General features: G+C 35.9%; 1 protein-coding gene across 1 annotated transcript in view; it reads left to right on the plus strand.

Annotated features, from left to right (window-relative positions):
* Positions 1-13216, plus strand: part of LOC131551974 (NACHT, LRR and PYD domains-containing protein 12-like) — a 291745-nt gene that overhangs the window by 109561 nt on the left and 168968 nt on the right.

Here is a 13216-nt window from a genome sequence, read left to right on the forward strand (position 1 = left end):
TTCTATTAATGTTTTGTTTTTTATCTGTATGACCAAAAATGACTGAAAAGTATTTTAAGTCGTTTCCTTCCATCCAAGTGATCGCTGGAGTCTCTCTTGGGAAACATTTGTATTTTTGCAGAATGAAATGTAGGTACATTTCTCTTTAAATAAATCATTTTTTCTAGACATTTGTTGTTTTTAATGAATAATTTTATAGCTGCTTATATTTTATGATTTTTTGTTTGTTCTTTTCTCTCAACGCAATTTTGACTGTGTGTATAGTAGATTTTTTATTTATTTTTTATCCATGCAGCACATGTTTTAAAAATAGCTTGGGGATATATATATATATATATATATATATATATATTTATTACATATTACTTTGTGGAATTTCTTCACTAGATTCTTAAGAACTTTTTCACTGTAACGTTTATGGGTAGCTTAATGTAAAACATTGTCAGGAAGTCACTGTACTCTCATTTATTAAAGACAAATTCATTGTTTTATACAGACAGCAGAAACAGGTTTAAGTTGACAGAAAGACTCGTCTGATGTAATCTAGAGATGACAGACTGAAGATGTGTGATATGAGATCACAGCCTTTTATCGTCAAACTGATTCGAAAGGATTGCCAAACTTTATAGAGACTTTAAAGAGTCATTACCCATAAAACTCACACAAACACTGGCAGATTATAGAATATTTCATTTCTTAACAGTGACTGTCCACTTCAGAAACAGACTTGATTACAGATGCATTTAACCCATATTTTTCCTTATGCAATTAATTATTATTGCCTGTATTGTCTATTGCCTTTTTGCTGTAAACGTAAGAAAAAAATTGATGTTGTTCATAATATTTCCAGATGAACAGATTTACTTGATTCTTCATCAATCATTTTTTAGTAAAATCAGTGCGTCTCAAATCTGATTATCAGGATCTTTTGAGAAGCGTTTGTTTCCAGAAGCTTTACTTTCACTGTTCCTCAGCGGAGGAATGATCTTCATCTCACATCTTCTGAGGAGCGTTTATTTCTTCATCTCTCAATCAGCATTGCATTGCATTATATGTTTGGATCATTTCAATCTCATTTTACTGAGATATATTATTAGAGATATAGAGTGATGACTGATATTTAGATGATTTTATGTCAGTATCTGCTCTACTGTTATAAACATGTAATTTATTTACATTACAATATTGACTATATTCTCTTTATCTCTTGATATCTGAACCCCTGAAATATTCCCTAAACCTGATGCAATAACAAACAAAGTGGTTTGACTGCTTGTATCTCTGTCCACTCAGTGTTTGACATGAGAGAGTGTTTCTGAGTCTCGCTGTAATTGAGAAAATATATTGCAAAATTTAAAAACGAATAAATCAAGAGTGATGTTCTGAGCTCATTCTAACTTTCAGCACATATACTTTCACCTCAGATGCACTACTGTAAATCTCACAGTTAATCTAGTATTGTAAGTATATTTAATGAGACAAACCCTGTCTATAATATTTGCATCTTATTAGGCTTCAGTTAATAAGATACCAAACATCAAGGGAAATTTGACATCAAAACTGATTTAACCATTTTTTGCCCCCCAAGAGAGATGACTTTTGTTGTTACTTTGAACTTAGTTCTGTCTGATGCTGGACCAATCATTTTTATTTATTTTATTATTTAGAAACATTTTTAAAATGTTCAACATTTGAAAAAAGAAGAAATATATAAATGCTAACATGCTGATTTGCACCTTTTTATATTTGTAGTTAGTTTTAATCTGTCTAGATATTATATTTAGTTAAAATAATGCCTTAAAATGTGTTAATTATATAATTATAACATGTTTAAATCATGTATCGTATAAACATCAAGGAAAATGTTAAATTAATAAATAAACATTTTTTTCCCGGGGATGGATGAGAAAAAAGTTGCATTTTTTTTTTTTTTTTAATGTTCAACATTTGGGAAACAATTAAACATATGCATAGATGCTGATTAGCACCTTTTCATGTTTGTAGTTAGTTTTAATCTGTCTAAATAATGTTAAAATAATGCCTTAAAATGGTGATATTTGTCAGAGAGTCACAGTCACCACCGTCAACAGCAATCACCAGATCACAATCACCTGAGTTCTAATCACCCGCATCTGCTAACCCTCATCAGCACTCCCATAAGTACACTCTCTCTCTGACACTCATCGTCCGGTCTACGGTTTACCACCTGACTCTATGATTACTTACCTGTTGTCGCGCAGACTTTCACCCCAGTTCCTCCTATGGTTCTCCGTGACGGATTCCCAAGTCTCCTGGTTCCCGATCTTCAGTCATCCTGTAAACAGAGGATTCTGTCAACTCTCCTCTAAGGCTCATTGGACAGTCTCTATCACCAAGATACTCACCCAAGACACTCTCACCAAGATCCATTTCCCTTTCATGTCAATAAACCTTGTCATTTACTCACCTGTGGTTTCCGTCTCCGTTTGTGACAATATTAATATTCATAACATGTTTAAATCATATCATAAATATAAAAGGAAAATTTGAGATTAAGATTTTTTTTTTCTACTGATGGATGATGAACTGAGGGGGAAAAAAGCATATGCAGTATGCAGCATGATTTATTTTACTGTTTAAAAACTTTAAAACGTTTGACATTTGAAAAAAAAAAACAATGACAGGTTAAAGAAGCATCATGGCTGCTGATATGCAACTTTTTAAATAGGTATTTACTTTTAATTTATGTCTGTAATATATTTATTTAAAATGATAGCGTATAAATGTTATTAGTGATATTAAACAATATTTATAACATGTTTCAATCATATGGTAAGTCTGGACTGAAACGTGTTTGACTCGTTGTCCCGTTGCTAAGAGACACATTTAAGTTCCTTTGCAGTATAAACAGAAGCATGATACAGGGTTTGTATTTTTTGTGGAAAATACAATTTTAAATAGAATTTAAATTCATTTCAATGCATTACCTAGAAATCAAACCCATGACTTTGTCTGTGCCATGCTCTACTGTTTGAGCTGCAGGACTCTGAAATCAGCGAGACTAAGTGTTTGTGTTTGCATGTTCTTCACAGTACGGTTGATGTCGGTGAAGTCGAGAGATGATGCAGCTACACTGAAGGAGATTTTCCTGCTGCTGACGCAGTCTTCAGAACCCAAAGCATCTGATCTCCAGGCCTCCAGTCCTCCACCGGACATCCACAGATCCAGTGCTCCACCCAACATCATCTCAGTGTTTGTCTGGATCAGTGCTCCTCCATCCCTCTGACCGACAGGTGCGTCCAACACTCATCATCAACACAGCTACATTATACAGTGTTTATTTGTCTTCAGGATCCCAAGAAGTTATGCTTCCTTTGTTTCTGTATTTCCTTTTAAATCAGGAAGAGTCATATTGCTGGACTTTTATTATGTTTGGTTTATGGCACATTTGACAAAACAGCACTTGAAAGATTGAGCATACCAGCAAGACATGATTTGATGTTAGCTATTGCATGGAAGCATTTAAAATGTAAATTTATAATTTTTTATTTTATTTTTGAAATCATTCTAATATGCTGATTTGCTGCTCAAGAAACATTTCTGAGTATTATTAATGTTGAAAACAGTTGTGCTGCCCAATATTTTTGTGGAAACTGTGATGCATTTAAATTTTCAGGATTCACAGATGAATAGAAAGTTCAAAAGAACAGCATTTATTTGAAATCGAAATCGTTTCTCGATGAGCTCCTACATACTGGATTTGATGATTTGTCAGAAAACGCTGGGAGTCCATTGATTTCAATGGATTCAATTTCTCTGTCATGTGACCAAAAGTTGAGAAAGTTTTGCTGCATCACACTCTGATGTCCACCGAGCAATGAGAACTTCAGAGAGGCAACACAAATCCAATTCACTCCCCTGAATAACTTCAAATGAACCGGTTCTTCTCACTCCCTCAAAACACAGAACATTATTCCTATTCATCAGCTTTTCTGTCAGAGTTTCTCTAGTATGCAAGCACCTAAGCTCATGATATACTTATAACCTTTTGTAGCCATGAAGCCAGTTGGATGTGCTTTAAAATATCTGTATAATCATTATAACCCTCATGATTTCAGGGTTGAGCTCCTGCTGGATCTGGCTTTCCTCTCTCTGCATTTACAGCATCACCAAACAGCATCCGACTGTCTGAAGGAGCTCCGAGCCACAGATGTCACCGTGAGACTCCATGTTTCCTCACAAAGCGCTTCTTTCCTTACTTACAGTGTTGTTTTTGTAACTCGAAGGTCTGTTGTTTTCCTGAAGGTCGGTCAGCGTGTGATGACGGAGTGTGTGCAGTGTGAGCTGGAGCTGAACAAACACAGAGAGGGAATGGAGAATTACTCCAGATCCAGCGTGGAGGTGCTGCTTCTGTTATATTCATCTACTGAGCAAACATTCATACCCACAAGACCTCAGTGTTTTATTGTTGTGGACTGTTTAGTTTCAGGCATTAGGAACGTACTGGGAAATAGTGGTTTGAACAGGATATTAATATTGATTCCTGAACCATATAAACAACCTGACAGTAATCAAAACTTTGGCAGAGATGGCAGAGATTCTGCTCAATTTGACTCCATGTGCACCTGCTCCCAAACTACACTGATTCCTGTCCCACCTGCTGCCATTCAGATCCTGCAATTTAGTCATTTCTGTAGCATTTATTTTGCATTTTGTTAATATCTAAACCTAAATCTGTTTATTTGAGAAATGTTTAGATTTCATTGGCAAGCCTTTTTTCCTAAAGTGTAAACACCATAAAATTATGCTAAAACAACCATTTATATTTACTATCTTGCTTAATAATGTAATATCTTACGTAGTTGTGCTTCTTAATTAAATTAAGCATGTTTTAAGTCTATTTGTCCTGGAAAATAAGACAAAAAAAAAAAGAACAGTTCCTATATTCCTGTATTATTTTAGTCTTATTTACATACTATAATAGTATTTATTAGCACTGTGATTAACCTGGGTTTTATTTTTATATAATCAGTTTTATTTTAATTTTAGTTTAAGTTTTAGTGATTTTAGTACTTCAGCTTCAACTTATTTATATCGCTTCTTGTCAATGCAATATTTGTATTTTTTTCTAATTAATTAAAAAGTTTTTCATCTACAATTTATATTTTTTCAGCTTTATTTTAATCCTCCAAAATAAAATAATTATATATATATATATATATATATATATATATATATTAGGGGTGTCAACATTAACGCATGCGATTAATCAAAATATTTTAAGGCGTTAATATTTTTTTAACACAAATTAATCGCTTGATAAGGTTTGACCCCAACTTCTTCCCGTCATCGCAGCATGGAAGGTTATCTATCATTGTGTGATGAGGGTACAGCAAACCAGTGTTGCCAGGGCAGCGGCACAAGTGGGCTATTTTGAAAATACAATCGTGGGAAAAATTACAGAGCCGTGGGTTGTGGTTTTTTAATGTACCGCGGCCACTCAAAGTGTATATAGACAAATAAAAATTAAAATAGATCCTTTTACTAATGTGTATTATACTTGGAATGTATCCCTGACAATTTAAGAATGGAGAGGCGGTTGTAACATCAAACAATGTGAGTTTCAGCCAGTGCAGCAGAAATAAACATCACAACAGGCACTATAGATTATATAAGATAATAAACACACGATTACGATAGGATATGGTCTGTATGTTATTTTTTTAGATGAATGTGTACGTCTGAAGGGACATTCTAAACAACTTAACGTGAAAAACGCTTAACGTGGCTTAACGTACCTAAACATCGACCAGGGAAACCCAAATTTCTGTCAAACCTTACTTGTAATAAACACTAACTACTGTCAAAAGAACGAGACCTTATTCCACAGATAAAGTGAATAATTTCATGTTAATGTGATATTATTCACTTTATACGATGAATAGGAGCTCTTTTTTTGACAGCAGAAAGTGTTTATTATAAGTACAATTTGACAGAATTTTGTTTTTCCCCGGTCGTTGTTAAGGTACGTTAAGCCACGTTAAGCTGTTTCTTTCAGTAATTCAATTCAAATTGTGAAACTCGTGTATTAAATTCAGTGCACACAGACTGAAGTAGTTTAAGTCTTTCACACCCATAAATCTGAGTATGCTAATTTTTAAATATGAGCAAAATCATGTATGTTGTTTTTACTTTTTGTGGTTATTTAAGGAATGATTTCATTTTAATCTGGCCTGTAGATAGTATGTGTGCTGTAAAAGAACAAATATACATTTAACTTAAAACTTCTCAGTAAAATAATTACACCTACAGTTTTAAACGTTTAAAAAGTTTTAAGCACATTGTGTGTCACTAAACCAAGTCATGCTGTCTATTGTCTTTAAATGAAACTTTAGTTTTATTCTTTAATTTCTTTAAAAGCTATAATCACAAATAAGTAACTATTATAGGGGTAGTTGTGGCCTAATGGTTAGGGAGTCAGGCTTGTAACCTGAAGGTTGCTGGTTCGAATTCCCGCACCGGCAGGAATTGGAAGTTGGGGATTGTGAATGAACAGCACTCTCTCCACCTTCGATACCATGACTAAGGTGCCCTTGAGCAAGGCACCGAACCCCTAATTGGTCCCCGGGCGCTGGAGTAAGGCTGCCCACTGCTCCGGGTGTGTGTGTGTGTGTGTGTGTGTGTGTGTGTGTGTGTGTGTTCACTACTCACTGCTGTGTGTGTGCACTTGGATGGGTTAAATGCAGAGCACCATTTCGAGTATGGGTCACCATACTTGACAATACGTCACGACTTAACTTAACTTAATCTTATGAATATTCATGAGATGATACAACATATTATAAAGTTATTTATAGTGCATTATGCATTCATTATAATGCCTTAAGAATACCTTTATAATGTATAATGTATTATAAATACGGGCTTCATAGAAAGTGTTACCTAAAGTTTCTCCAAATTTGATTGTAGAAGTATGTCCAGTCCATGGCAGTCAAAAGCAGGTAGGTACATTCGGATGTATATTCTTCACAATCTGCAACTCTTTGTCAAACACAAATCTCCCCTCACGATCATTAAACACAGTGAAATCTTGTTTCACAATATCTTCATCTTCAATGAGAACCTTTCTTAGGCTCTTCCCTTGATTTTTCCTTGGTGCTAAAGTCAGCTCCTCTCTCATTTCAGCAGAACTTCTTGGCGGTGTTACACACATCATTCTTCTAGATGTTTCAGGACTGTTTGGAACAGCAGCAGCCATTGTAACAGGAGACTGTAATGTCTTCTCCGGTTAACTATGTGGCCGCTAAACCTTATTTAAATACCAAATTCTGAATGTAGGTAGGGCCTGTAGGTGTGAAATAACCAAGGATGCGGTTCCTTCAGTAGTCATAAACATTGGATGCTTTGATACATTCAGTGAGATTATTATCTCTTAAACAATCTTACGTTTTTCTTGTGAACAAGGCATTAAAAGTATCTTGCTGGTAAATGCAGAGTGTTTAATAGAATTATTTAAATTTAATAATGTACAAATCAGCCAAGAACTCACATTCACATCTCCTGTAAAATTTTAATGTGTTAATTGTATTATTATTCTCAATCTTAAATGATTCCGAGTGCTACATGGATATTTCAAGATAAAATATTTTCAAAGATCCTTGTGCTGCATTCTATATTCACACACATTACCCAAAAATTTTGTTAAATACTTCATTTAATCAAGCAAATTCACATAAATACTGACGTATATGAATAAAGAGAAGCCAAGAACACAAAGAGCTCGCTAACATTACAGCAGTAATGTTTGCAAAAAAAAAAAAAAACCAAGACACTCACACACAAAACTTTTACAGTCACACATGACAATACAATACGAATTGTAATGTTAAAAATGAAACCGCGGTTCAGAACAACACAAACAAATCATAGAAAGATAAAAACACAACAATTTTCATACTGCTACAACTAAGTCTCAAGCTAATTTTTTTTTGGTTTGGTGAAATATATGTTATAAAATTCAACAACAGGCATGACGACTTTGTAAACACTTAATAACTAATATTTAGGTTAAATACATGTTTAGATATTTAGAAAGAAAAAAAAGATATACTACAATATTTCAAGGGACTGTGCTGTTGAATACAGTAACTTCATGCCACATTGTTTTAATAAAAGTGGATCAGTTATGAATACAATCATGACGACACACAGCTGCTGTTGTGTTTGTTTCTCCAGGATCAAACCTTTTGGTCAGATAAATACCTAAAACATGTGTCTGTGTGCTGGTGCAGACCGTCTAAAACGGTCAAAAACATGCACCTTTCAATGAATTAACTACATGACATCTGTGATTTATTTATTAAAGTCATGTTTAGAGACGCATACAAAGAAAACAGTGTTTCCACACCATCTTCAACTTGTAATGTGCAACTTTGTGTTCTAAATGAAATAGATGTACATGTAACAGAGAAACAGTAAGATCGGGGGGCTTGTGTCTCGTGGCCGCTTTGTAGACAGATCAGAAAAAGCTCTACAGTACATCACAATCTCGGTTTAAACAATCTCTTGTAGAAGGACTATCCTTTTATTTTCTTATAATGTATTTGTTCATGTTTTCCTGCAAACACTCGCAACATGATTGACCAGATTCTGAGAATAGTCTTCATCTAAAAACAATGAAAAAGTATAGAGTGGTATCAGCTAGTGGGATAGGCCATCAAAATCAGCATTAAAACTTTATCAATATATTTAGAAGAGAGGATTTCGGTATTAGGTATTTGTTATACTGATATTTCTGTTGTGCAAACATATTTTCTGTATAAACGACTGTGTCTATAACCTTTTCAAAGGGAATGTAGTATAATGTCATGGTTCTTAATTGTGGTCCCATTACCTGCGCTTTAATCTCAAGCGGAAATGTTGAAAGAAACGAGTACGACAAATAAAATGTGCACATTGTCATCAGGTATCTGAACAAGAGCTCTAGATGTAGTGGCGTCAGAAAAAAAGTAATTTAAAACAACATTTACAAAAATATACCCAGATGATCATGAGTGGGTTTTCTGTATTCATATGATATTTACTTAGTGACTTGGACTCTTGAGTTACATAGGGAGCACTAAAAAATTCCTTGATATGTTGTGTCTGTAGCCTTTTCAAGACTGTGTACAACCTCAAACTTTACTGAATGTGTAGCTTTGAGCACAATGGTAAGATATGACAATTCAGTCGTAAGTGTAAAACAGCACGCCTTAATTTTTGTGTCGATACTTAATGGGGTCTCACATCAAATAGATGGGTAATTGTCCTAAAAAGAAATACCGACTTAATCAAACACGCTCAAGAAATTTTTCTTAACTTTCATTTATTTCTATAAACACTGAATGCTGATGGCTCTCAGAGAGAAGGTCTCATCTACAGTACAGTCGTAGTAGTGACATATACAGTCCAACAAACTGAGACGCGTCGTCCATAATCCTGATCGTCTGACTTAGTAAAATGTCAGTCACAACAGATCAAGAAGAGGATTTCTGTATTCTGTATGCATTATAGCAATTTTTCTTAAATTATGTATATACTTGCATTTCGTAATTTAATGATTTTTAGTCAATTCGTTTTGCGCAAAGATAATTCCTATGTTAAGATTCTTTCTATAACCTTTACAAAAGCGTGAAACGTCATAGTTCTCAAAATATGTTTGCATTACATCAAATAAATATGACAGAAGTGGAGAAACAAAGATGTTTAGCACATGCACACATTGTAGATGCTTACGTACACCTGAGATGTTGCTTTATTTGAGTCAAAGAAGATGGCGATAGTGACTGATAACATTCTTTAATGTTTAATGTCGTTGTGTTGAAAAAGCTTCTGTGGACAAACACCTCGAGGGAAATGATTTGAAATGGAGGTTTGTCAAAATAATAAAGAGTTCTGTCAAATGTTTAATACTTTTCTTAAATTAATAGGTATGTGCTTATCCTGCTCTCTTTCCCATGCGAGGATTAGCATGAATTTACGGAGAAGTTTTAAAACAAATACAGCCAAATAAACGAAATGTGAATTGTGTCATCTGCTATCTGAACAAGATGACTAAATCTAGTGGTGTAATTAAAATATCATTTACAAATCCACATAAAAAAAAAAAAAAAATCTTTCACAATTGTATTCTGAATTCTATATGCATTGAAAACATTTATTTTCTTGCTATACTCTCTTTCTTAGTGATTTGGTCTCTTGAATGTACGAAAGGTTATGGGTGAAATGTATCAATACAAGAGTGTGGAAACTTTAACATGCTCAAACTTGAATGTGCAGCTTTCAGTGCATTCGTTTGATTTGTTTCAGCTGTTATAGTTTTAAGGGTAAAACAGCAAGACTTCATTTTTGTGTTGATGTTTCATGTGATCGCACATCGTGAACAGACACAAAGTTGCACTAAAAGAAATATCTCAAACAGAAAGACTGTTACTTAATTTCTTAATTTTCATTTATTCCTGTTATGACGACAGCTCACAAAGACGTGTCTTAACCAAAAAATAAAATAAAAATACACAGTCCAACAAACAAATTGTGAACGACCGTCTGAAATCTTGATAATATGACTAAATCTAGTGATGCAAGAAAAATGTAATTTACAAAACACTGTGATTCTTAGATGAGACGCATCCCTGACTAAATCTGTTGGCATGCAAAAATACTCATAAACGTTTTAGCACAGCTATTTACACACATAGTATGAGAACTGTACATTCACTTGCCATAGAAAATTCATTACCAGTTTATTAGGGTCAAAAGGAAATGATGATAATAGTTGAAACATCCTTATATTTTATATCTCTTTCATTTTGAAAAACATAGATGCTGGCGCTTTAATCGTTTAGTAAACCATTTCAAATGACATGATACCTACAAAAGAGTCAAAATGTACAAGTTTTGTGTTCTAGGTGAGAAATTTACACCAATAAAGGCTTCATGAACATCAGAAAACAACATGTATTCCCTGTGGCTGTTAAACACCTCGGTGTCACGAATCCAGTCTGCACTTCCATTCACCCTCCACCAGAGGTCACTCGCTCACCACATGGACTTCACACCATACATACCACTGGACTTCATTTCCCATCATCCAACAGTGATCACAGCTGTCACCAATCACTCATTGCACTAATCACACGCACACCTGATCCCACGCACACACTGATCACACACCTTATATAACCCTGGACTTTGTTTCCCTCGTTGCTGAGTATTGTTTGTGTTTACTGCTCCCCTAGCTGTAGCAACTCTCTGAGCCCTTGTTAGTTTTCCTAGTTTCCCCTACCTGTCTTGGATTGTGTTTTCCCGTGTTTGATTTCTAGCCCGTGTTCCCTGGATTATTCTCTCTGCCTTGCCCACTGGATACTGTTCGCCGACCATCGACCTTTGCTTGCCCTAGGATTACTCTTTGTCTTGTCCCTGCCATACCTGTTTGCCATTGCTCGACCCTGCCTGTATTTATGACCATGCCTATCAATAAAAGCTTGCACTTGGATCCGAATGTCTCACGTAGTGGTGGGCAAAGCGAGGCTTCGTGAAACACTGAAACAGTCGAAGCAAATGTACCGAGGCTTCGAAGCAATTTGACACCCATCTCTACGGTGACACCTAGCGGTCATTTTTAGATTAGATTAGATTAGATTCAACTTTATTGTCATTACACAAGTACAGGTACAGGGCAACGAAATGCAGTTTAGGTCTAACCAGAAGTGCAATAGCAGCAAGTGCAGTATATACAATGGTTGAATAAGTGCAGGACAAGGATATGTACTGAATATATGTATAAATATATATAGAAAGATGGTTATTAATATAAACAGAATTTACAGGTGAATATGTATAGTGAATAAATATACAGATGGCTATTACTATAAACAGAATTTACAGGTGATATGTACTATCAATATAATATATATACAGATGACTATTACTTTAAACAAGGTGTAAAAGTGCAGTGGAAGTGATTGCATATTACAATTAGACATACGGTGCAAAATGCAAATGTAAACATTGATAATGTAAACAACAGTCGGCAGTGCAAATGAGCATAGTCCAATTTAGGTATGGTAGTGCAAGATACAAAGTAAACAGTTGTTACTGTAATAAAAATTTACATTCAGTAGTGCAAATAAGGCAGATGTGAGGTAGGAGAGAAGAGTTAATAATATATGAGGAAGTGGATCAACGGGGGTTAGAGTTCAGTAAAGAGACAGCTCTGGGGAAGAAACTGTTCTTTAATCTGCTGGTCCTGGTCCGGAGGCACCTGAAACGCCTGCCGGAGGGCAGGAGAGAAAACAGTCTGTGGACTGGGTGAGAGGAGTCCTTAAGGATGCTGCGAGCTCGATGCAGACAGCGTTTCCTCTGGATATGTTCGATGGCAGGTAGTGGAGTCCCTGTGATGTGCTGGGCAGTTTTCACCACCCGCTGCAGTGCCTTGCGCTCCGCAACAGAGCAGCTCCCATACCATACTGTGACACAGTTGGTCAGGATGCTTTCTATTGCGCAGCGATAGAAGTTCACCAGGATAGCCGAGGAGAGCTGATTCTTCCTCAGTGTCCTCAGAAAGAAGAGGCGCTGGTGAGCCTTCTTGACCAGGCTGGAGGTGTTGGTTTTCCACAACATGTCCGCCGAGATGTGGATCCCCAGGAACTTGAAACTGGAGACACGCTCAACAGCCATTCCATTGATGTGGATGGTGTCGTGTGCCTCTTGACTCCTTCCTGAAGTCCACGATGAGCTCCTTCGTTTTGGTGGTGTTGAGGAGCAGGTTATTTTCAGTGCACCATGTGGCCAGGTGCTGGATCTCCTCCCTATAGGCAGTCTCATCGTTGTTACTGATGAGGCCAATCACCGTGGTGTCATCTGCAAACTTGACGATGGAATTAGATCCATACACAGGCTTGCAGTCGGAGGTGAAGAGGGAGTAGAGAAACGGGCTTAGCACACAGCCCTGTGGTACACCAGTGTTAAGTGTGATGGATGTGGAGCAGGTGAATCCTGATCGAACATTCTGGGGTCTGTTGGTCATGAAGTCCAAAATCCAGTTACACATTGAGGTATTGATGCCCAGGTCTCCAAGTTTGGCTATTAACTTGGTTGGGATGACAGTGTTGAATGCTGAGCTGAAGTCAACAAACAGCATACGTGCATAAGTGTTCTTATTGTCCAGGTGAGTGAGCACAGAGTGCAGTGCCATGGA

This window comes from Onychostoma macrolepis, chromosome 13, assembly GCF_012432095.1.
Source record: "Onychostoma macrolepis isolate SWU-2019 chromosome 13, ASM1243209v1, whole genome shotgun sequence".
NCBI lineage: Eukaryota > Metazoa > Chordata > Actinopteri > Cypriniformes > Cyprinidae > Onychostoma > Onychostoma macrolepis.